Raw genomic sequence first — 25804 nt, 5'->3', positions numbered from 1 at the left:
CAGTTATTGTGGTTAATTTTTGTTTATTTAAGCTGCGAAGGGCTGCTTGAATTCAGAGGGTTCAGAGACAGTTTTTTTTGTGTGTGTCTTGTTCTGGTGGTAGGAATACTGGGGTGATGTCGCCGTAAATGTGTCAACATGTTTGAGGTGTTCGCAGCTGCATAGGCTATTCTCGTTGAGTAGTACTCTCTCTGTCTATCGCCGTTGTAATTTACTGGGAAACCAAAATGTTCCCAAACTGTAGATTTTAAACGATGATGGCGAGTCCTCCACGACTCGCCATCGTACAGAACTAAACTCAGCAAAAAAAGAAACGTCCCTTTTTCAGGACCCTGTCTTTCAAAGATGATTTGTAAAAATCCAAATAACTTCACAGATCTTCATTGTAAAGGGTTTAAACACTGTTTTCCATGCTTGTTCAATGAACCGTAAACAATTCATGAACATGTACCTGTGGAACCGTCGTTAAGACACTAACAGCTTACAGATGGTAGGCAATTAAGGTCACAGTTATGAAAACTTAGGACACTAAAGAGGCCTTTCTACTGACTCTGAAAAACACCAAAAGAAAGATGCCCAGGGTCCCTGCTCATCTGCGTGAACGTGCCTTAGGCATGCTGCAAGGAGGCATGAGGACTGCAGATGTGGCCAGAGCTAAATATATTGCAATGTCCGTACTGTGAGACGTCTAACACAGCGCTATAGGGAGACTGATCATCCTCGCAGTGGCAGACCACATGTAACAACACCTGCACATGATCGGTCCATCAAACATCACACCTGCGGGACAGGTACAGGATGGCAACAACAACTGCCGAGTTAAACCAGGAACGCACAATCCCTCCATCAGTGCTCAGACTGTCCGCAATAGGCGGAGAGAGGCTGGACTGAGGGCTTGTAGGCCTGTTGCAAGGCAGGTCCTCACCAGACATCACTGGCAACAGCGTTGTCTATGGGTACAAACCCACCGTCGCTGGACCAGACAGGACTGGCAAAATGTGTTCTTCACTGACGAGTCGCGGTTTTGTCTAACCAGAGGTGATGGTCGGATTCGCATTTATCGTCAAAGGAATGAGCGTTACACTGAGGCCTGTACTCTGGAGCGGGATCGATTTGGAGGTGGAGGGCCCGTCATGGCCTGGGGCGGTGTGTCACAGCATCATCGGTCTGAGCTTGTTATGATTGCAGGCAATCTCAATGCTGTGCGTTACAGGGAAGACATCCTCCTCCCTCATGGGGTACCCTTCCTGCAGGCTCATCCTGACATGACCCTCCAGCATGACAATGCCACCAGCCATACTGCTCGTTCTGTGTGTGATTTCCTGCAAGACAGGAATGTCAGTGTTCTGCCATGGCCAGCGAAGAGCCCATATCTCAATCCCATTGAGCACGTCTGGGACCTGTTGGATCGGAGGGTGAGGGCTAGGGCCATTCCCCCCCAGAAATGTCCGGGAACTTGCAGGTGCCTTGGTGGAAGAGTGAGGTAACATCTCACAGCAATAACTGGCAAATCTGGTGCAGTCCATGAGGAGGAGATGCACTGCAGTACTTAATGCATCTGGTGGCCACACCAGATACTGACTGTTACTTTTGGTTTTTGACCCTCACTTTGTTCATGGACACATTATTCCATTTATGTTAGTCTCATGTCTGTGGAACTTGTTCAGTTTACGTCTCAGTTGTTGAGTCTTGTTATGTTCATGCAAATATTTAGTTCCCGGCTGCGGCTCACTAAAGGACAGTTTGAAATGCGCCAATTTAAGATTTTAATTTTGCTTACAATGTGCGCATAAGCTTTAGTTGTTTTAACACACTAGCCTAAAATGCAATTTTTGAAAATGTTTTTTTTAGCTCAAAACCTAGGAAGAAACCTAGAGAGGAATCAGGCTATGAGGGGTGCCAGTCCTCTTCTGGCTGTGCCGGGTGGAGATTATAACAGAACATGGCCAAGATGTTCAAATGTTCATAAATGACCAGCATGGTCAAATAATAATAATCACAGTAGTTGTCGAGGGTGCAACAAGTCAGCACCTCAAGAGTAAATGTCAGTTGGCTTTTCATAGCCGATCATTGAGAGTGTCTCTACCGCTCCTGCTGTCTCTAGAGAGTTGAAAACAGCAGGTCTGGGACAGGTAGCACGTCCGGTGAACAGGTCAGGGTTCCATAGCCGCAGGCAGAACAGTTGAAACTGGAGCAGCAGCACAGCCAGGTGGACTGGGGACAGCAAGGAGTCATCATGCCAGGTAGTCCTGAGGCATGGTCCTAGGGCTCAGGTCCTCCGAGAGAGAGAAAGAGAGAATTCACACAGGACACTGGATAAGACAGGAGAAGTACTCCAGATATAACAGACTAGCCCCCTGACACATTAACTACTGCAGCATAAATACTGGAGGCTGAGACAGGAGGGGTCAGGAGACACTGTGGCCCCATCCGATGATACCCCCGGACAGGGCCAAACAGGAAGGATATAACCCCACCCACTTTGCCAAAGCACAGCCCCCACACCACTAGAGGGATATCTTCAACCACCAACTTACCATCCTGAGACAAGGCCGAGTATAGCCCACAAAGATCTCCGCCACGGCACAACCCAAGGGGGGGCGCCAACCCAGACAGGAAGACCACGTCAGTGACTCAACCCACTCAAGTGACGCACCCCTCCTTGGGACGGCATGGAAGAGCACCAGTAAGCCAGTGACTCAGCCCCTGTAATTGGGTTAGAGGCAGAGAATCACAGTGGAGAGAGGGGAACCGGCCAGGCAGAGACAGCAAGGGCGGTTCGTTGCTCCAGAGCCTTTCCGTTCACCTTCACACTCCTGGGCCAGACTACACTCAATCATAGGACCTACTGAAGAGATGAGTCTTCAGGAAAGACTTAAAGGTTGAGACCGAGTCTGCGTCTCTCACATGGGTAGGCAGACCATTCCATAAAAACGGAGCTCTATAGGAGAAAGCCCTGCCTCCAGCTGTTTGCTTAGAAATTCTAGGGACAATTTGGAGGCCTGCGTCTTGTGACCGCAGCGTATGTGTAGGTATGTACGGCACGACCAAATCGGAAAGATAGGTAGGAGTAAGCCCATGTAATGCTTTGTAGGTTAGCAGTGTAACCTTGAAATCAGCCCTTGCCTTAACAGGAAGCCAGTGTAGGGAGGCTAGCACTGGAGTAATATGATCAAATATTTTGGTTCTAGTCAGGATTCTAGCAGCCGTATTTAGCACTAACTGAAGTTTATTCAGTGCTTTATCCGGGTAGCCGGAAAGTAGAGCATTGCAGTAGTCTAACCTAGAAGTAACAAAAGCATGGATGAATTTTTCTGCATCATTTTTGGACAGAAAGTTTCTGATTTTTGCAATGTTACGTAGATGAAAAAAAGCTGTCCTTGAAACAGTCTTGATATGTTCGTCAAAAGAGAGATCAGGGTCCAGAGTAACGCCGAGGTCCTTCAGTCTTATTTGAGACGGCTGTACAACCATCAAGATTAATTGTCAGATTCAACAGAAGATCTCTTTGTTTCTTGGGACCTAGAACAACCATCTCTGTTTTGTCCGAGTTTAAAAGTAGAAAGTTTGCAGCTTTCCATTTCCTTATGTCTGAAACACAGGCTTCTAGCGAGGGCACTTTTGGGGCTTCACCATGTTTCATTGAAATGTACAGCTGTGTGTCATCCGCATAGCAGTGAAAGTTAACATTATGTTTTCGAATGACATCCCCAAGAGGTAAAATATATAGTGAAAACAATAGTGGTCCTAAAACGGAACCTTGAGGAACACCGAAATTTACAGTTGATTTGTCAGAGTACAAACCATTCACAGAGACAAACTGATATCTTTCCGACAGATAAGATCTAAACCAGGCCAGAACTTGTCCGTGTAGGTTTCCAATCTCTCCAAAAGAATGTGGTGATCGACGGTATCAAAAGCAGCACTAAGGTCTAGGAGCACAAGGACAGATGCAGAGCCTCGGTCTGACGCCATTAAAAGGTCATTTACCACCTTCACAAGTGCAGTCTCAGTGCTCTGATGGGGTCTAAAACCAGACTGAAGCATTTCGTATACATTCTTTGTCTTCAGGAAGGGAGTGAGTTGCTGCGCAATAGCTTTTTCAAAAATATTTGAGAGGAATAGAAGATTCGATATAGGCCAATAGTTTAAAAAATATTTTCTGGGTCATGGTTTGGCTTTTTCAAGAGAGGCTTTATTACTGTCACTTTTAGTGAGTTTGGTACACATGCGGTGGATAGAGATCCGTTTATTATGTTCAACATAGGAGGGCCAAGCACAGGAAGCAGCTCTTTCAGTAGTTTAGTTGGAATAGGGTCCAGTATGCAGCTTGAAGGTTTAGAGGCCATGATTATTTTCATCATTGTGTCAAGAGATATAGTACTAAAACACTTGAGTGTCTCTTGATCCTAGGTCCTGGCAGAGTTGTGCAGACTCAGGACAACTGAGCTTTGGAGGAATACGCAGATTTAAAGAGTAGTCCGTAATTTGCTTTCTAATGATCATGATCTTTTCCTCAAAGAAGTTCATGAATTTATTACTGCTGAAGTGAAAGCCATCCTCTCTTGGGGAATGCTGCTTTTTAGTTAGCTTTGCGACAGTATCAAAAAGAATAGATTGCACACAGGTGGACTTTATTTAAGTGTCACATGATCTCAGTATATATACACCTGTTCTGAAAGCCCCCAGAGGCTGCAACACCACTAAGCAAGGGGCACCACCAAGCAAGCGGCACCATGAAGACCAAGTAGCCCTCCAAACAGGTCAGGGACAACGTTTTGAAGAAGTACAGATTAGGGTTGGGTAATAAAAAAAAATCGGATACTTTGAACATCCCACGGAGCACCATTAAATCCATTATTAAATATGTCACCACAACAAACCTGCCAAGAGAGGGCCGCCCAACAAAACTCACAGACCAGGCAAGGAGGGCATTAATCAGAGAGGCAACAAAGAGACCAAAGATAAACCTGACGGAGCTGCAAAGCTCCACAGCGGAGATTGGATTATCTGTACATAGGACCACTTTAAGTCGTACACTCCTCAGAGCCGGGCTTTATGGAAGAGTTGCCAGACAAAAGCCACTGCTTAAAGAAAAAAATAAACAAACATGTTTGGTGTTTGCCAAAAGGCATGTGGGAGACTCCCAAAACATGGAAGACGGTACTCTGGTCAGATGAGACTAAAATATAGCTTTTTGGCCTTCAAGGAAAACACTATGTCCGGCGCAAACGCAACACCTCACCACCCCGAGAACCCCATTCATTGGCAGGGACTGGGAAACTGGTCAGAATTGAAGGAATGATGGATGGCACTAAATACAGGGAAATTCTTGAGGGAAACCTGTTTCAGTCTTCCAGAGATTTGAGACTGGGACCGAGGTTCACCTTGCAGCAGGACAATGACCCAATGCATACTGCTAAAGCAACACTCAAGTGGTTTAAGGGGAAACATTTAAATGTCTTGGAATGGCCTAGTCAAAGCCCAGACCTCAATCCAATTGAGAATCTGTGCCCTGACTTATAGATTGCTGTACACCAGCGGAACCCATCCAACTTGAAGGAGCTGGAGCACTTTTGCCTTGAAGAATGGGCAAAAATCCCAGTGGCTAGATGTGCTAAGCTTATAGAGACATACCCCAAGAGACTTTCAGCTGTAATTGCTGCAAAAGGTGACTCTACAAAGTATTGACTTTGGGGGGGTGAATAGTTATGCACGCTCAATTTTCATTTTTTTTGTCTTATTTCTTGTTTCACAATTAAATATATTTTGTATCTTCAAAGTGGTAGGTATGTTGTGTAAATCAAATGATACAAACCCCTCCAAAAAATCTATTTTAATTCCAGGTTGTAAGACAACAAAATAGGAAAAATGCCAAGGGGGGTGAATACTTTCGCAAGCCAGTATGCATTCAACTGAATCAGAGAGGTGTGGGGGGCTGCCTTTCTTGACATCCATGTCTTCGGCGCCCGGGGAACAGTGGGTTAACTGCCTTGCTCAGGAGCAGAACAACAGATTTTTACCTTGTGAGCTCGGGGATTCGATCCAGCAACCTTTCGGTTACTGGCCTAGCGCTCTAACCACTAGTTTAGTCTGCTTTCCAACAGACACTGGGAGACAAATTCACCTTTCAGCAGGACAATAACCTAAAACACAAGGCCAAATATACACTGGAGTTGCTTACCAAGATGAGATTTGAATGTTCCTAAGTGGCCTAGTTACAGTTTTGACTTAAGTCACCTTGAAGATATATGGCAAGACTTGAAAGTGGCTGTCTAGCAATGATCAACAACCAACTTGACAGAGCTTGAAGAATTTAAATAATAATATGCAAATATTGTACAATCCAGGTGTGCAAAGCTCTTAGACTTACCCAGAAAGACTCACAACTGTAATCACTGCCAAAGGTAATGATTGTAGCATGTATTGACTCAGGGGTGTGAATACCTTTGTAATTGAGATTTCTGTATTTCATTTTCCATAAATGTGCTCAAGTTTCTACAAACATGTTTTCACTTTGTCATTATGGGGTCGGTGGGAATTGTTTAAACAAAATATATTTAATCCCTTTTGAATTCTGGCTGTAACACAACAAAGTGTGGAGTAAGTCAAGGGGTATGAATATTCTCTGAAGTCATTGTACGTGTACCATTACACCTCTAGTGACTAGGGTTTGGTTTCAATGACAGACTCTTGACAACTTCGATAAGAAAAGGTGGGTCCTCTTCAGACCGACAGCTCTCCCAACAAATCACGAGGCCAAAGTTTGCAAGCAAATTCTGTGCAGTGGTTTTAGTAAAGGTATTAGATGCAAACTGGCCACTTGCAGAATGTACTATTAAAAATAACCTCTGTGATCTCCATCTTGTTGTCTACTATTTAGTATTTTACTCAAGCGATAAGGTAGTGACTTAGGCAGTAATGTAGTTCCTCTATGCCAAACTGACGTTCTATTATGTACAGACGCCGGACGTGAGAAAATTGTGGGAGGCGACCCGGGTGTCTAGAGAGACCATAAGAAAACAGACAGAGGGATTACCAGAACACCAATAAGAAATCCTCATTTTTTTGTTTTCCGTTGCAAAACAAAGCCAGAACAAACTGGCTTTGGAACAGAAACAGAATCACATCTGCGTGTTCTGCTCATCAGATGACCTGTACTGTAGTGCTGGCCTGTTCCCAAGTGTTTACAACAACAACCAACACATCTCTAGCTTAAACTGACAGATTTTGACGTGGCGTGTCAATAGAAAGATAAAGCACCAGAGCGCTACTACTAGATGCTCCATCAAATCCCCCCAGAATATTCCAGCCAACCACAGCAGAAGAGAACTAGACTCGTTCATCAGATACACATTAAGTTATGGAAACTCTGTTTACCGGTATGCGTAAACCTCTGAGAGTCTATTGAACTCGAGGCGACCTCTTTTGGCTTGTTGCTCGCGATTTGGTTTGATTGTCTTCGAAATCATCTTTAATTGGCTCAAACAGCCCGGTTAATTATCTTGTGGCAGGAAGCAGAGGTGTAAAGACGGACCAAAGTAGTGGAACACGAAACCACTCAACAGGATGGATTATCTGTTATCTTCTCTCTACCTCGCTGAACCTCGGCGCAGAAAAGTCTCCGAACCCCTGCCTATAAACCTGTAGATCAAGGCAGGTCTGGGTTGTATTACGCAGAAGCATAAAGCCTGTTGTGGTTGGTTGTAATATTTCAGGGGGGGATTTCTCCAATAGACACAGGTCATGTCCACTGTATCAGTGAAATAATGTTTTTTCATGATACTATTCTTTAAAAAAGTAGTAGGCTTTGTAATGTGCAGTGGAGAGAGATTGCAATGTTCTAAAGCCATTTGGACAGCTTATGTATAGTTAGATGTGCTTCATTACCCCATGGAACACCTTGCTGCTGTTGCTCATGCAGTCACATGCTAGCAGCCAGGATTTCCACGCTGTAGACTTTGATTTAAGTACACCTATTTGAAGAGGAACACATCCATCCCTATGTGATCATTTCATGTTTTCACCGGCCAGTTATAGATACGTGCTGTCTACTTTGAGAATGGTGATCGACCTTTGGGTTGTTAAGTCACTCTAATGCCCGCTTCATTCATTGATACAAGTGTTATTCTGCTTCCATGTCCATATATGGTATGGTTTCCCTGCCTGCTCTCTTGGCTGAGGCCCCTCACATTCCTTATAAGCTGCTGCTGTCTTTGGAGTCCTGCAATAGTTTTTTTCTAATTTAGTGATGTGTTGGGTTGTACATTTGAGTGGAGTGGGGGGGTGTAGATGAAATTAAAAGATTTGGCTGTTATCAATGATCTGTCCCCTTGGATGCCATTATTCCTTGAGACTAATGTTGGTTGGTGATGACTCTGGGAACTTGGTACTTGGAGGGAGGGAGGGGGACCGAGAGACTTGAGTATGGTTTGTCATTGTGAAGTCCATGCAACTTTAATACATGTGGGGATCAACACTCGTATAGTTAGAGCCCGGTAGATGGTTACTGTAGCCATGATGAACTCTTCGTTTTCAAAATTGCTGCTTTACGCTTCCCTGAAGTCTCTGGATACCATTTGTCTTGAACAGTATGTCATACATACTGTAGAAGCTAGTCTAAACAATTCACCTTTTGGTCTGGTTGGTGTAGGGAGATGAGGGGAGGGTCATGTGCAAGGCTAGGTGAAGCAGAAGAGTTTGGTCAGCAGCAGCCATGTGACAAGATGCAGTCGAGCATCATGTGACATTTGGAAACCTGTAGCCTAATGATGTGTGTACTAGTGTACATCGGGATTCTTTCTGACCCCTCACTTTCAATAGGTCTTCTCTGCATCTCTGTCACATCTGGATCCTTTAGCTTTTTTTGTATTTCTCTGTTCCCGTCTGTTAGTGGGATGAAGTAAGTTACCCAAGACACTGAGAAAACAAGACGCTGATCTAAGGCAAGTGTTGTGTTTTTCTCCATAACAGTTACAGTGCCTTCAGAAAGTATTCATACCCCTTGACTTATTCCACATTTTGTTGTTACAGCCTGAATTCAAAATGGATTAAAGATGATTTTTCTCTCCCATCTACACACAATACACCATCATGACAGTGAAACATGTTTTTTAGACATGTTTGCACATTTATTGAAAATGAAATAAAGAAATATCTAATTTACAATACTTTGTAGAAGCACCTTTGGTGGCGATTACAGCTTTGTCATCTTGGGTATGTCTAGCAGTTTTGCACATCTGGATTTGGGGATTTTCTCCCATTCTACCTTGCAGATTTTCTCAAGCTATGTTAAGTTAGATGGGGAGTGGCGGTGAACAGCAATCTTCAAGTCTTTTCACAGATTTAATGGGATTTTAGTTTGGGCTTTGATTGGGCCACGTAAAGGACTTTCACGTTCTTATTGTGAAACCATTCCAGTGTTGCTTTGGCTCTATGCTTTGGGTCATTGTCCTGTTCTGTTGGAATGTAAATCTTCACCCCAGTCTAAGGTCGTTTGCACTCTGAACCAGGATCGCACTCTGAACCAGGATCTCATTAAGGATTTGCCTATATTTGACTCCTTTCATTGTTCCCTCTATCCTTACCAATCTCCCTGTCCCTGGGAGACTAGTCAGGATCGAGGGAAAGATGAACGGAGCAAAGTACAGAGAGATCCTTGATGAAAACTTGATCCATAGCGCTCAAGACTTCAGACTGGGGCGAAGGTTCACCTTCCAACCGGACAACGACACTCGGCACACAGCCAAGACAACGCAGGAGTGGCTTCGGGACAAGTTTCTGTATGTCCTTGAGAGGCCCAGCCGGAGCCCAGACTTGAACCCGATCGAACATCTCTGGAGAGACCTGAAAATAGCTGAGCAGCGACACTCCTCATCCAACCTGGCAGGTGAATGGGAGAAACTCCCCAAATACAGGTGAGCCAAGCTTGTAGCTTCATACCCAAGAAGAGTTGAGGCTGTAATCGCTGCCAAAGGTGCTTCAAGAAAGTATTGAGTAAAGGGTCTGAATATTTATGTAAATTTGCTATTTTTTGTATTTATTAATTTTAATCTCATAAATGTGCTAAAATTTCTAAAAACCTATTTTTGCTTTGTCATTATGGGGTATTGTGCGTAGATTGATGAGTGAAAAAAAAACTATTTAATCCATTTCAGAATAAGGCTGTAACAAAATGTGGAAAAATTCAAGGGGTCTGAGTACTTTCCGAATGCACTGTCGATGGGTGAGAGAAAAATCTGTTTAATCCATTTTGTATTCAGGCCGTAACACAACAAAATGTGGAATAAGTCAAGAGGTATGAATTCTTTCTGAATCAACTGTAAGCTTAAGATTTGGGGAGGGTAAGCTGACCCTAGATCTGTGTGTAAGGGTAGCATCCTAGTTACACCTAGTTACACTCTTTCTCTGCCTGGTTGCTAGTACTGTTGTAGCTGTTATTATGCTGGTTTTATTTCTTTCCATCTCGTTAATGCAGATCACGTTTCCTTACCACCACTGTTGCATTCTTCTCACTAGAAGGCCAGAGAATGCCAATTAGGATTTAACATGTTTGTTTTTATAGATAGATCAATTAGTTCAGCTATACATTTTTCTCAAACTTCCCCAGAAATAATTCCCCCTCAAGGATGACGGAAGTTTATTCAGTGGTGGGAAAAGTACCCAATTTTTATACTTGAGTAAAAGTAAAGACACCTTAAAAGAAAATTACTAAAAAATAAAATAAAAAAAGTGAAAGTGAAAGTCACCCAGTAATATACTACTTGAGTAAAACCAGACGACACGATATTCTTGTTTTGTTCATTTCCGGATAGCCAGGGTCACAGTTCAACACTCAGACATAATTTACAAATTAATCATTTGTGTTTAGTGAGTCTGCCAGATCAGAGGCAGTAGGGATGACCAGGGATGCTCTCTTGATAAGTGTGTGAATTTGACAATTTTCCTGTCCTGCTAAGCATTCAAAATGTAACGAGTACTTTTGGGTGTCAAGGAAAATATAAGGAGTAAAAACTACATTATTTTCTTTAAGAATGTAGTGGAGTAAAAGTTTTCAAAAATACAGATACCCCAAAAAACAACTTAAGTAGTACTTAAGTAAAAATACTTTTAAGTACTTTACACCACTGAGTTTATTGGATTGAATGGAGCCGGACAAGATGGCTGACGTTTTACGTGCTCCTAACCAACTGTGTTATTTTGCTAGTTTTTTTGTGTTTAACTTATCAGTCTGACTCCATCAATAAGTGCATCGATGACATCGTCCCCACAGTGACTGTACGTACATACCCCAACCAGAAGCCATGGATTACAGGCAACATCCGCACTGAGCTAAACGGTAGAGCTGCGCTTTCAAGGAGCGGGACGCTAACCTGGACACTTATAAGAAATCCCGCTATGCCCTCCGACGAACCATCAAACAGGCAAAGTGTCAATACAGGACTAAGATCGAATCGTACTACACCGGCTATTACAGACTACAAAGGGAAGCCCAGCCGAGAGCTGCCCAGTGACACGAGCCGACCAGACGAGCTAAATTACTTCTATGCAAGTAACACTGAAACATGCATGAGAGCATCAGCTATTCCGGATGACTGTGTGATCATGCTCTCCGATCTGAGTAAGACCTTTTAAACAAGTCAACATTTATAAGGCTGCAGGGCCAGACGGATTAGCAGGACGTGTACTCCGAGCATGCGCAGACCAACTGACAAGTGTCTTCACTGACATTTTCAACCTCTCCCTGTCTGAGTCTGTAATACCAATATGTTTCAAGCAGACAACATAGTCTCTGTGCCCAAGAACACTAAGGTAAGCTGCCTAAATGACTACCCAACCGTAGCACTCGCGTCTGTAGCCATGAAATGCTTTGAAAGGCTGGTCATGGCTCACATCAACACCATTATCCCAGAAACCCTAGACCCACTACAATTTGCATACCGCCATAACAGATCCACAGATGTTGCGATCTCAATCGCACTCCACACTGCCCTTTCCCACCTGAACAACTATGTGAGAATGCTGTTCATTGACTACAACTCAGCGTTCAACACCATAGTGCCCTTAAAGCTCATCACTAAGCTAAGGACCCTGGGACTAAACACCTCCCTCTGCAACTGGATCCTGGATTTCCTGACGAGCCACCCCCAGGTGGTAAGGGTAGGTAACGACACATCCGCCACGCTGATCCTCAACACGGGGGCCCCTCAGGGGTGCGTGCTCAGTCCCCTCCTGTACTCCCTGTTCACTCATGACTGCACGGCCAGGCACAACTCCAACACCATCATCAAGTTTGCCGATGACACAACAGTAGTAGGCCTGATCACCGACAACGACGAGACAGCCTATAGGGGAGGAGGTCAGAGACCTGTCCGTGTGGTGCCAGGACAACAGCCTCTCCCTCAACGTGATCAAGACAAAGGAGATGATTGTGGACTACAGGAAATGGAGGACCGAGCACACCCCCATTCTCATCACGGGGCTGTAGTGGAGCAGGTTGAGAGCTTCAAGTTCATTGGTGTCTACATCACCAATAAACAAACATGGTCCAAGCACACCAAGACAGTCGTGAAGAGGGCACGACAAAACCTATTCCCCCTCAGGAGACTGAAAAGATTCGGCTTTGGTCCTCAGATCCTCAAAAGGTTCTACAGCTGCACCATCGAGAGCATCCTGACTGGTTGCATCACTGCCTGGTATGGCAACTGCTCGGCCTCCGACCACAAGACACTACAAAGGATAGTGCGTATGGCCCAGTACATCACTGGGGCCAAGCTTCCTGCCATCCAGGACCTCTATACCAGGCGGTGTCAGAGGAAGGCCCTAAAAATTGTCAAAGGCTCCAGCCATCCTAGTCATAGACTGTTCTCTCTGCTACCGCATGGCAAACGGTACCAGAGCGCCAAGTCTAGGTCCAAGAGGCTTTCTAAACAGCTTCTACCCCTAAGCCATAAGACTCCTGAACATCTAATCAAATGGCTATCCAAACTATTTGCATTGCCCCCCCCCCCCCACCCCCCTTTACACCGCTGCAACTCTGTTATTATCTATGCATAGTCACTTTAATAACTCTACCTAAATGTACATATTACCTCGACTAACCGATCCCCCCGCACATTGACTCTGTATCGGTACCCCCTGTATATAGTCTCGCTACTGTTATTTTACTGCTGCTCTTTAATTATGTTACTTTAATTTCTTATTCTTTTCTTATTCTTTTTTTTAATCCATTGTTGGTTAGGGGCTTGTAAGTAAGCATTTCCCTGTTGTATTCCGCGCATGTGACAAATACGATTTGATTTATAATGGTCTCATTATTCCAATCATTCAAACCTTAATTTTCCCTTTTTAGTCCTCATTCTTCATAGTAATCCATCATTGCTGTTGTATTATTCCAGTAAACTGTAAACTGCTGTTGGGCAATTCCATAGATAATAGTGACACTGAGACTCCGATTTTTCTCTTTTAAAATGTATGTCAATCTAAATCCAATGATTGCACAGTTAAACAAACCATACAACCCTATGCACAATTACTTTGAACAATTTCCGCAGAAAATTTGACAAAAACACATTTAGTTGAAGAACAGTGCCGATGCAAAGTTTGCTAACAGAATGACTGCACCAGCAGCACAAACCGTCCTTCTGTTACCAAACTTTGCATCTGCACTGTTCTTCAACTAAATGTGTTTCTGTCAAATTTTCTGCAGAAATTGTAAAAAGTAGTCCTCGGTTTGTTTAACTTTGCCATTATTGTTTTTTGTTTGACAAAAATGTTCAGGTGAAAAATTGACTCAGTATCACTCTGTAACTGTGGAATTGCGCTGTAGGCCAATGTATTTTTTTTCTTTCTCTGCTCTCCTCCCACTGTATTGTCTCTCTGGACACAATGTGAGCTTTGGAGGGCTGCAGCAGGGCAGAGGGCTGAATTACCCTGTGACAAGTGAGTGTCATTTAGATAATGGAAAGTTAATTTACTCAGATATGCAGTCTTATCACAAGGTTACTTCTAAATAGGGTGTCTGGTGAAATGGAGAGGGGGAGACAGAAACAGAGGGAGGGAGAGAGAGTGTGACACATTTTAGTGGATGTGGGAGTGTGGGGTGAGAGCAATGTGTCGCTCTGCCAGAGGGGGAGGGTAGGGCTGCTACGTTATGTCATCCCCTTTATTTTACAGCGAGCAAGTGGACAGGTCAGCTGCCATTGGCTGCACCTCCTCCACTTGGGCTGCCTTGCCTTTTTTAGCAGTCCCAAATCGAGCCATGAATTCCATGTGGCTGGCAGGGTGCCAGAGCGCAAGATTGGGAGACGGCAAATGGGAGATTATGAGGGGGACAGACGGCGACCAGTGTGGTTTGCTAGCTACAATGGGCACTCAAAGCAGAGCAGGGTCTGAACTAGTGGTGGGCTGCCAGTTGTCACCTTCATTTGTGATTTATTTAACCTCCCATGAAGATGGATTTAAACCATGTTTTAAAATTATTATATATATTTTTACATATTTGGACAAATGGATATTTGAGCTAAATTTCAACCACATTCATTGATAAAGGTAACCTAATTTAACAAATCACACAAACAAATGTAACTTTAAATATGTTATGCAATTAAAATAAACAAAAATGCAATTTCCTTATGCGGAAAAAGTTGGTAGACCCCCTACCTTTACCATATCATAAAATGGCTAAAATTAGAATCAGGTGGACCAAAGCAGGTGCAAATGATTAGAGAGTAACTTGGGGAGGGTCCAGCCTTCCATAAAGATTAGAAACTTGGTCTGGTTTTGGTATTAACCATATGGATGTGTGGTAACACATCATGCCAAGATCAAAAGACCTATCTGAGGCCCTCAGAAGAAAGATGATTGATGACCATGAGTCTAGGAAGCCATTCAAAGTACTTCATTCCACTGTCCAACAGCTCATCTACAAATTGAGAAAATTACAGACCACTGGCAATCTACTTAGGACAGGTCGTCCCACCAAATTAAGCCCTAGAGCTGACCAAAAGATGTCAGCGAAGTCTTCAAGAACTCCAGGGTAACATCAAGGGATCTACATGCCTCTCTTGCCACAATCAATGTTGAGGTGCATGAGTCAAGGAGGAGACTGCACAAACTTGGCCTACATGAGAGGTCAGGAAGGAAGAAGCTTCTGCTTTCAAAAAATAATATCAAGACACGACTGATATTTGCCAGACAACACCTGGGTAAAGACCGAAACTACTGTACAGATGAGTCAAAGGTGGAGTTGTTTAGCCGCAATGCCAGATGCCATGTTTGGCGAAAACAAAACACTGCCTTTGAACAGAAGAACCTCATACCAACCGTGAAGCATGGAGGCGGTGGCATTATGGTTTGGGGCTGCTTTGTTGCCTCAGGGCCAACTTGCCATCATTGAGTCAACCATGAATTCAATATAGTACCAGAGAATTCTTGAGGAAAAGGTGAGGTCATCTGTCAAAAAGATCAAGCTGAACTGAACGATATGCTGTGGGGGGTCTTGAAGCGGGCCGTGCATGCGAGAAGGCCCTCAAACATGACACAGTTGAAGCAGTACTGTAAATAATGGGGGGGAAATTCCTCTGAGTTGATATGAGACTGATAGACAGTTACAAGAAACGGCTACATAGTTATTTCAGCCAAATGTTTTTTTTCCCCGCACTATGAAATTGCATTTCTGTAGATTTTTTTATGAATAAATTATTGTAAAGTATAACCTTTTAGTGTCATTTTGTTAAATTAGGTTACCTTTATCTGTCAATAGGGTTGAAGTGAAGATTACATATCCACCTGTCCAAATATGTACCAACATTTTTTTCCAGGGAGTGTATGTACTTTTTAACATGACTGTATGTTAAGGACAGATGTTTTCTTCTGTATCACCAGACTGAAGGAGCAACTTGAAAGCACTGTGGTTACCTACATTTTATACAATGCTAGCCTGGCTTGCAGCCTCAGAGCATACTGCTTTGGGGAGAGACTAATCAAGGCTGCAGGCTTCCTCCGGGCAGAAATCTAACATAACGTAAAATCAATGTCAGATTTTGATTGATATTTAGTTGAGAAACTTGGTATAATGTATTTTTTCCCCCAGTTGGTCTGAACCAAAAGTCAACGCAGGTATTACAGTTCAATCAACTTGTGGTTAGGAATTCAGAGCAGAGAGGCAGAGGGAGACAGTCAAACAAACAGGTTTGAGGAACAATGATAAGTGGGCCATAGAGATAGCGTGGCTGGACTGACAGAGTATTACTGCCAGGTAACTGACAGTGCCCCATTTTCTGTAAGATCTCAAGCAAAGTACAGTGGAAAAGGTGATTGCATCACATTGATAAGTGTCTTACATGGCTTACCGTGCCTTACAACATGGTGGGCTGTCCTATAGGAAATCATGTGCCGTCTACTGAAGCAGACATTTTAAATACTTTTTTCTTTTTAGATTTTTTTTTAAATATTGTGGCAAATTAACTACCTCTATTTGAAGTATTTTCAAATAATTTACTATAAGTACTAGGCTATTTGAAACTATTTTCAAATAGCCTACATGTTTACAAATACATGTAAATTACCCCTAAGACCAAACAAACCTGGGTTCAAATGTATGGAGTTTTTAAATATTTGTATTTGAAAATACACGTCTGTGTATTTGAGTATTTTCAAATGCATGCCAATACTTTCCAAATACATTTCAATATGCATCTACTTGTATTTTCAAAAAACTTGTCCAAATACTTACTTCGAAATGTATATGAAAGTAATTGAAATACCCAAAATAGTTTTTCAATCAGCTGCCCCATGCTTCAGAAAAAGGAGGTGGACTCCTGCAAGATGGGCCATTCTGGTTCGAACAAGGCTTAACTACTGCTGCTGCTGAAGCACAATGTGTTTGGGTTTCAGAAGAATGCAGTCTTCTTTTCTTACCGCCACTGTCAGACCAAAGGGCTGTGACATAACGTCTGTTCAGGCTGTGGCCTGTGGCCTCCTGTCCTGTTGTCCCAGCTGGTGTGGAAAGGGTTAACTCTCCTCTAGGGTCGCTCAGGTTTCCTGCCTTCCCACCAGCTGTCTACTGCCCCCCTCAACTGTTTATACACCCACGCTCGTCCTCTTCCTGTCCCCTGCCCCAACCACGGCCCACATGGACCTCCCTCCAGAATAACTCAGACATTCCTCACTCTCACTCCCTAGTCTGGCCGGCTAACAACTGGTGCTCACTGCTCATAACCCTGCCACTTTCTCTTTTTAATCCCAGGCTAAAGCAGTATATTAGTTATTCAAAGCTTTTGATTAGCTCTAGTAGAGAAGATGCGCAACACACCTCCCACACACCCCCTCCCCCTATGCTGTTTAACTAGAGAGGGCAAGAACCTTGGACTAGTAGAGCTCTCTCTATCTTTCTCTGTGGATTAGACTTGTGGTTCGGACACTGCTCTGCTTTGCATTTAATTGAGTTTATGTAGCTCCCTTCTGTTGGCAACCAGGAATACTAATTTGTCTTGTCTCTAAGGAACTTGTTTACAAATTATACATGTCTACTGGTGGCCACTACTCCTACAGTGCATTCGGAAAGTATTCAGACCCCTTGACCTTTTCCACATTTTGTTACGTTGCAACCTTATAATAAAATTGATTTAAATCGTTTTCCCCCCTCATCAAACTACACACAATACCCCATAATGACGAAGCAAAAACAGGGGTTTAGACATTTTCTAAATGTATTAAAAAAATACAGTACTTTGTTGAAGCATCTTTGGCAGTGATTACAGCCTCGAGCCTTCTTGGGTATGACGCTACAAGCTTCGCACACCTCCCGCCCACCAGGGGCAACAGGTAGCCTAGTGGTTAGAGCGTTGGACTAGTAACCGAAAGGTTGCAAGATCGAATCCCCGAGCTGACAAGGTAAAAATCTGTCGTTCTGCCCCTGAACAAGGCAGTTAACCCACTGTTCCTAGGCCGTCATTGAAAATAAGAATTTGTTCTTAACTGACTTGCCTAGTAAAATAAATAGTTATGGAATATCTCCCATTCTTCTCTGCAGATCCTCTCAAGCTCTGTCAGGTTGGATGGGGAGCGTTGCTGCACAGCTATTTTCAGGTTTCTCCAGAGATGTTCGATCAGGTTTAAGTCCGGGCTTTAGCTGGGCCACTCAAGCACGTGCAGAGACTTGTCCCGAAGCCACTCCTGCGTTGTCTTGGCTGTGTGCTTAGGGTCATTGTCCTTTTGGAAGGTGAACCTTCGCCCCAGTCTGAGGTCCTGAGCGCTCTGAGCGCCACCACCATGCTTCACCGCAGGGATGGTGCCAGGTTTCCTCTAGACGTGACGCAAGTTCAATCCTGGTTGCTCAGTTTGGCCAGGCCAGCTCTAGGAAGAGTCTTGGTGGTTCCAAACTTCTTCCATTTAAGAATGGTGGAGATCACTGTGTTCTGAATATTTATGTAAATATGGTATTTCTGTATTTAATATTTTTTTTATAGACATTTGCAAAGATTACTAAATTCTGTTTTTGCTTTGTCATTATGGGGTATTGTGTGTAGATTGAGTGGAGAGAAAAAAAAGAAATGTAATCCATTTGAGGATAAGGCTGTAACGTAACAAAACATGGGAAAGGGAAGGGGTCTGAATACTTTACAAATGCACTGTATGTCATTTATTGAACCTCTGCAACTGGTGTTGGTGATAGCCCCAAAATAACCCCCTTTATTTTCCTGTCTGCAACTTGGTACTGTGTGTTTTTATGTTTTGAATGTGTTTATATTTATTTGTGTGTGTGTGTGTGTGTGTGTGCTTGCGTGTCCGCATGTGTGTCTCGCCCACATGCAGATGTGTGTGGGAGAGTGAAGGGCCTTATCAGTAAAGCCTCTGTAGTCCATGGGGCATCTAGTACCTCTAATCCACTCAATCAGTCACATATAAAAACCAACAGGGGTCTTACTCAGGTTTGCCTTTGGCTGCTTCTGCACTGTTCACTACTCACTCACTATTAGGCCTACTCTTTAATTAATAGATTGAGTTGCGACTCGTATTTCTTCTGCGTTCAGCATGCAGTCTGCTCTGTCTTCCCTGTGTTCTGGTAGTCTGAGTACCAGTCTCTTTAGCTAACAGTCCACTGGTGTAGTTTACGGCAATACAGTTATCTTATTATTGATATCTACATAGCGCATTGATGTGAATCACACTGCTGCTCTCTCATTTAGCTATTTGTGCCTTATGGATTGTGGTTGTCGTGGATGGTTGTTCACAAATCTAGAGGTGTATTTGAACCCAGTAATGCTTGAATTCCAGAAGTTTAAGTTGCCTAGTTTGTTTTTGAAACCAGTGGACAGCCAGTGAAAATGTGCTCTTGCAACAGCTGTAAAGTGCCGATCCCAGCCTATGGAATAAAAGTGGGGCTTTTATTGTTCAATCTAATTCATGGTGATAAAAACAATAATCCACGGGCCTAATGGACACACGCTCAAACCTTGAATGAGTAGATGTGTCCAAATTTTTGACTGGTACTGTATATATCCATTGATTCTTGAAGAATATAACTTCTAAATGCCTCATGAGCTTAGTTCAACTGTCACAATCCATGAGAACCCAACATATAAACTTGTTTTACTCCAATGTTTGTAAATGTAAACAAACACCCTATAGGCTCATAACATGGTTAAAACAATAATTTTGATATCGTGGATGGTCAGTCCTTGCCATCCATAGCTCTGTCTATTAATCTTAGTGGTAAAGTTTTCTCCAGGCCCATCCCTCAGCTTTTTACCCAAAACAGAGGCGGGTCGACCATTTCGTTATTGTTTCATCTGTGGATTGGCCCTTTAAACAACTGCATATTATCAATATATTAAAGTGTCGCCAACAAAAAGGTAAACAATAGGCCTGTAGCAAATGCCGAATGCCATTCCATGAGCGCAGCATTTATTTTTCAACTCGAATCAATGAGCCCAATCAGTCCTCCATAACAACAAAATCATAAACAACAGAATAGGGCTGGCTAATAAGTCCTATGTTTTGGGGTCATGCTCAGGTAAAACAATTTGGCTAATCTATACTTCCATATTTCCAAGTCCTGTTCTTGAAGATCAAGGGGTATAACATTTATTGGAGTGACTGAAATTCAGATTTTTAATGTAAAGATATAATTTTATCGTATTATTATATGTAGTAGAAAGCGATGGGTTAGAAGAAGCCTACATAATCAACCCATAAAGTAATATGTAACATCCATATATGCCTAGCTATGTAAACTTTAACATTGATTTATCCTGCAATAGATGTTGTTCAATTGGTAACATACATTTTTGTCTTCTTCTAATGCCGCTTAAGGGGAAAGTAATCTAAAAGTAACTGAATGTAATCAAGATTACGTTACTGAGTTTGCGGAATCCAAAAGTTACTGATTACATTTTTAGACAGGTAACTGTAACGGATTACATTTAGAAAGTAACTTACCCAACCCTGAACACACCACCCCATAATGTCAAAGTGGATTTAAACATTTATTTTTTATTTTTTACAAATGAATAAAAATGAAAAGCTGAAATGTCTTGAGTCTTCAACCCGTTTATTATGGCAAGCCTAAATAAGTACAGGAGTAAAGATTTGCGTAACAAGTCACATAAATAGTGTTTAATGAAATAGTGTTTAACATGATTTTTGAATGACTACCTCATATCCGTACCACACACATGATCTGTAAGGTCCCTCAGTCGAGCAGTGAATTTCAAACACAGATTTAACCACAAAGACCTGGGAGGTTTTCCAATGACTCACAAAGAAGGACATCTATTTGTAGATGGGTAAAAACAAAGAAAGAATACATTGAATATCTCTTTGAGCATGGTGAAGTTATTAATTACACTTTGGATGGTGTATCAATACACCCAGTCACTACAAAGTGACAGGCGTCCTTCCTAACTCAGTTGCCGGAGAGGAAGGCAACCACATAGGGATTTCACCATGAGGCCAACTTTAAAACAGTTACAGAGTTTAATGGCAGTGATAGGAGAAAACTGAGAATGGATCAACAACATTGCAGTTACTCCACAATACTAACCTAATTGAAGGGAGCCTGTACAGAATAAAAATATTCCAAAAACAATCCTGTTTGCTACAAGGCACTAAAGTAATATTACAAAAAATGTGGCAAAGCAATTCACTTTTTGTCCTGAATACAAAGTGTTATGTTTGGGGCAAATCCAATGCAACGCATTACTGAGTACTACTCTACATATTTTCAAGCATAAAGTGCATTCGGAAAGTGTTCAGACCACTTGACTTTCAACATTTTGTTACTTTACAGCCTTTTTCTAAAATTGATTAAATTACATGTTTTCCTCATCAATCTACACACAATATCCCATAATGACAAAGTGAAAACAGATTTTTTGAAAATCGAGGGAAAGATGAACGGAGAAAAGTACAGAGATCCTTGATGAAAACCTGCTCCAGTGCGCTCCTACGGTGCCTACTTTCTGAAGGCACCGTAGGAGCAAACCCAGCTTGAAATAAGCTATGTCTAGGGTTGCACATTTTGGGGAATATTCAGAGGTTGAAACTTTCCATAGGAATTAACGGGAATATATGGGAATTAACTGAAATTTATGCAAATTAATATTAATGCCATTTAAATGTCATTTTTTTGCATTGAGTATATTTACCATATCATATGGAGACAGACATAAACATTTGACCTTATCATAAGTGGACATAATTGCAAATGATTAAATCCTTCCAATAGAAGTAAAAAAAATAAATGTAGTTACGAATTGAACATTAATTAAATGAGTTGACTCTTCACATGGGATTTTTTCACTGAACAACAAAAGGGAATATTGAATGATCCCCAATGATCCATCACATTTCCCAAAAACGTTTTCAACATACATCTGTAAAATGATAGTCTAGAAACTTAAGCTTTGGTTGTCTTCCTCTCAAGTTTCCATGTCTTCTCCCTGGACCTCCTCAATGTCCACCTTCTGAACATCAGACTCTGAGGCCTCATCTTCACTGTCACTTTCCAACCTTGTTGAGGATGGCTCGCCTCAAATTTGCCCGATTGCCACCAATTTTTCAACCCTTGTATTGGTCAGCCTGTTGCGTGCTTTGGTGTGTGTGTGTGTGTGTGTTCCCAAACAAGGAACAGTTGCGCTCTGAGGCGGCTGATGTTGGTGGGATTTGGAGGAAGATGTAGGCAACAGGGGAAAGAGCCTAAGATCCACAAAGTCCCTTTCACCAGGTGGCTGATGAGATATGTTGGCACGACTGCCATATTGCATCTCCATCCCAAAGCCCTTGCTTGGAAGAGTACTTCGCCAGACTGCCATGAACCTTGCCCTCATTCAAGCCAAGGTGGCGAGACACAGTAGTGATGACACCATAGGCCTTGTTGATCTCTGCACCAGACAGGATGCTCTTGCCAGCATACTTGGGGTCCAACAAGTACGCTGCGGTCTGTATGGGCTTCAGGCAGAATTCTTCACGCTTTTTGATGTATTTCAGAACTGCAGTTTCTTCTGCTTGGAGCAACAGTGAAGTGGGCAGCGCAGTACAGATTTCTTCTCTTACATCTGCAAGCAGAGTCTGAACATCAGACAGGATGCCATTGTCTCCCTCAATCTGTGCAATGGCTACTGCTATAGGTTTCAGGCTGCTTACCACTCTCTCCCAAAATACATCATCCAGGAGGATCCTCTTGATGGGGCTGTCCATATCGGCAGGCTGTGATATGACCATTTCTTGGAGAGACTCCTTCCCCTCCAGGAGACTGTCAAACATGATGACAACACCACCCCAACGGGTGTTGCTGGGCTGCTTAAATGTGGTGCTCTTATTCTTCTCACTTTGCTTGTTGAGGTAGATTGCTGCTATAACTTGATAACCCTTCACATACCAAACCACTTCCTTGGCTCTCTTGTAGAGTGTATCCATTGTTTTCAGTCCATGATGTCATTGAGGAGCAGATTCAATGCATGAGCAGCACAACCAATGGGTGTGATGTGAGGGTAGGACTCCTCCACTTTAGACCAAGCAGCCTTCATGTTCGAAGCATTGTCTGTCACAAGTGCAAATACCTTCTGTGGCCCAAGGTCATTGATGACTGCCTTCAGCTCATTTGCAATGTAGAGACCAGTGTGTCTGTTGTCCCTTGTGTCTGTGCTCCTGTAGAATACTGGTTGAGGGGTGGAGATGTAGTTTAATTGTTCCTTGCCCACGAACATTCAACCACCCATCAGAGATGATTGCAATACAGTCTGCTTTCTCTATGATTTGCTGGACCTTCACTTGAACTCTGTTGAACTCTGCATCCAGCAAATGAGTAGATAAAGCATGTCTGGTTGGAGGGGTGTATGCTGGGCAAAGAACATTCAGAAATCTCTTCCAATACACATTGCCTGTGAGCATCAGAGGTGAACCAGTTGCATAAACTGCTCAAGCAAGACATTCATCAGCAATTCTCTGACTATGTTCCTCCATTGAGTCAAAAAAACATCGGATTCCAGGAGGACCATGAGCTGTTGCTATCGATAAGGTGTCTGATTCATAATTTTCACCTCGAATAGAAGTAGAGGGACTTTTGTCAGAGGTTGCTTGTTGTGAGCGCTGAGGGAACTCTATGCACTTGGCTAGATGATTCTGCATCTTTGTTGCATTCTTCATATGATTTGGCACAGTATTTGCAAATGTGCACAGCTTTTCCTTCTACATTAGCTGCAGTGAAATGTCTCCACACATCAGATAGTGCCCGTGGCATTTTCCTGTAAAGATTAGAAGAAGAAAAAACACCAAATTCCATGTACAGATAAATAGTTAAGCAGTTATATTAAACAACTCCTTTGTAAGATAAATGTTTTAAAATGAAACATGTATGGAAACAGGTGAATTAACACTCAGTTAGGAGGCTCAAGCAAGCTAAAACCCACATGGTAACAAAAACTAACTAGCAGAAATTGTTAACATGTCAGAAATGATTTTAACATATTTTGCTGTAGGCTACTATTTACTTGTTAACAAAAAATAATGTATGTCATATCAAATATGTTCACCCCACCCAGTATTGTAATCAAAACTTACCAGAAAGCATGTAGTCCTTGGCTCAGATAGTGTAGTAGTGTGGGCTCTATAGCATCTCATTAGTGTGGAAGATCTTGAGAATCAGCTGTACATGTGATGGAAGAATGCACTGCACATGTGATGGAAGAATGCACTGTGAATGCAGACAGTTGCAATTCCATTGAATTGGGGATAGTTTAACCAAAATATGCCACAACACCTAGAATTGCCTTATGTGTATCCCACAAAAAAGGTTCACTGTTATAAGCTAACTTTTTAAAAATGATTTTAAGCAAAATTCCCAAAAGTCCTGGGCTTAACTTCCCATGGAAAATTCCCGGAAATTTCCCGGAGAGTTTCCGACCCTTTGCAACCCGAGCTATGTCTCTCTCTCTGCCCTGTAATATACTAGGGTGCAGAGGGTGTACTTGTACATTTAGCTGCCTCAAGCTACAGAAACAGAAGATGGGCTCTGCCCTATGGACTGTTCTGGCTCCTCCAAGGCTACTTCTCTCTGTTGTTGATAGTTCACCTCAGCGGCTAACATGCACAACATTGCCTCTCCAGGCCGGAGGGTAGAACTGCCAAGGGAACTAACTAAGATGACTTGTTTGGAAACAATTACACTGAACAGAAATATAAATGCAACGTGCAACAATTTCTAAGATTTTACTTCAACCACGTACTGAATAAAAGGTCTGAATACTTATGTAAATGTAATATCAGTTTTTTCTACAAACCGGACATGCTGTGGGGATGTTTATATACTCCATCACTCTCCTTCTTGGTCAAATAGCACTTACACAGCCTCATTTTCCTGTTGAAATACAAATGATAGTCCCGCTAAGCGCAAACCAGATGGGATGGCGTATCACTGCAGAATGCTGTGGTAGCCATGCTGGTTACGTGTGCCTTGAATTCTAAATAAATCACTGACTGTGTCACCAGCAAAGCATCCCTACACCATCACACCTCCTCCCCAATGCTTCACAGTGGGAACCACACATGAGGAGATCATCCGTTCAGTTATTCTCACAAAGACACAGCGGTTAGAACCAAACATCTCACATTTGGACTCATCAGACCAAAGGACAGATTTCCACCGGTCTAATGTCCATTGCTCGTGTTTCTTGGCCCAAGCAAGTCTCTTCTTCTTATTGATGTCCTTTAGTAGTGGTTTCTTTACAGCAATTCGGCCATGAAGGCCTGATTCACACAGTCTCCTCTGAACATTTGATGTTGAGATGTCTTACTGAACTCTGAAGCATTTATTTGGGCTGCAATTTCTGAGGCTGGTAACTCTAACTTATCCTCTGCAGCAGAGGTAACTCTGGGTTTTCCTTTCCTGTGGCGGTCCCCTTGAGAGCCAGTTTCATCATAGTGCTTGATGGTTTTTGCAACTGCACTTTAAGAAACTTTCAAAGTAATTGAAATGTTCCAAATTGACTGACCTTCATGTCTTAAAGTAACTGTCGTTTCTCTTTGCTTATTTGAAATGTTCTTGCCATAATATGGACTTGGTCTTTTACCAAATAGGGCCATCTTCTGTATACCACCCCTACCTTGTCACAACACAACTGATTGGCTCAAACGCATTAAGAAGGAAAGAATTTCCACAAATGAACTTTTAACAAGGCACACCTGTTAATTGAAATGCATTCCAGGTGACTATCTCATGAAGCTGGTTGAGAGAATGCCAAGAGTGTGCAAAGCTGTCATCAAGGCAAAGGGTGGCTACTTTGAAGAATCACATATGAAATAT

At 42.7% G+C, this 25804-nt stretch overlaps 1 protein-coding gene across 4 annotated transcripts in view; it reads left to right on the top strand.

Moving 5' to 3' along the window:
- Positions 1 to 25804, top strand: part of LOC139562487 (serum response factor-like) — a 64274-nt gene that overhangs the window by 19354 nt on the left and 19116 nt on the right. The window lies entirely within an intron of this gene.

The sequence above is a fragment of the Salvelinus alpinus genome, chromosome 32, assembly GCF_045679555.1.
Source record: "Salvelinus alpinus chromosome 32, SLU_Salpinus.1, whole genome shotgun sequence".
In the NCBI taxonomy this organism is placed as follows: Eukaryota; Metazoa; Chordata; class Actinopteri; order Salmoniformes; family Salmonidae; genus Salvelinus; species Salvelinus alpinus.
The sequence above is the reverse complement of the archived record's forward strand: the minus strand, read 5'-3'. Positions and strand labels throughout refer to the sequence as shown.